The following is a 739-nucleotide window of genomic DNA, read 5'->3' on the forward strand; positions in this document are numbered from 1 at the left end:
GTGTCTGGGGCGTCTGGAGGCCTGGTAGGGCGTCTCTGAGGGGTCCGGGGGGCTCATAGCGCCTCTCTGAGGGGGCTGGCGGCCTTCCAGTGCCTCTCTGTGAGATCCAGGGACCATCCAGTGTCTGTCTATGGAGTCTGGGGGCCTTAGCGGGCCCCCCTCTGTGCCAGCCTGGGGGGCCCAAGTGTCCCCACCCAGGGCCTGGTGCACCTCAGGGGGCTCCGCTGCCTCCGTGGCTGCCGTGGGCCCGTGCCTCAGTGTACTGAAGGGCTCACACCACCAGTCGGGGGTTAAAAGCAGCAGGCTGTAATTAATCAGGATAATTAAGCTCATGGCCTTATTCAGTCAACGTCCCCCCACCTCACTAACCCTCCGTGCCAAGCTCTGATCTCCCGTCTGAGGCTTTCCCGAGGCACGCGGTTGCCCCTTCGTTCCCCCGGCTGATTAATCCTGTCCCCAGTCCCATCAGAAGGAAGGGCAGATGCCCTCGCTGGTTCCTCTTAATGAAGCCAATTAGTGCACAGGAGGTGTTTGAAGAGGCCCCACCAGGCTTCTCTGTGGAACTGGGCTGTCCCTGGGGCTTCCCCCTGCCACCCCCTGAGCATTTGGGGTCGGCTTTAATCTGCTCCAGCCCCCTCCGAGCTAGGCTGGGCTGGCAGGGTGGGCTCCCCACGGAGCAGAGGGGCCCCTTCCTGCAGAGCGGGGAGGAAGGGCAAGGCAAAATGAAGGGTGGCCTTTA

Source organism: Cariama cristata, unplaced genomic scaffold (assembly GCF_000690535.1).
Source record: "Cariama cristata isolate BGI_N322 unplaced genomic scaffold, ASM69053v1 scaffold16744, whole genome shotgun sequence".
NCBI lineage: Eukaryota > Metazoa > Chordata > Aves > Cariamiformes > Cariamidae > Cariama > Cariama cristata.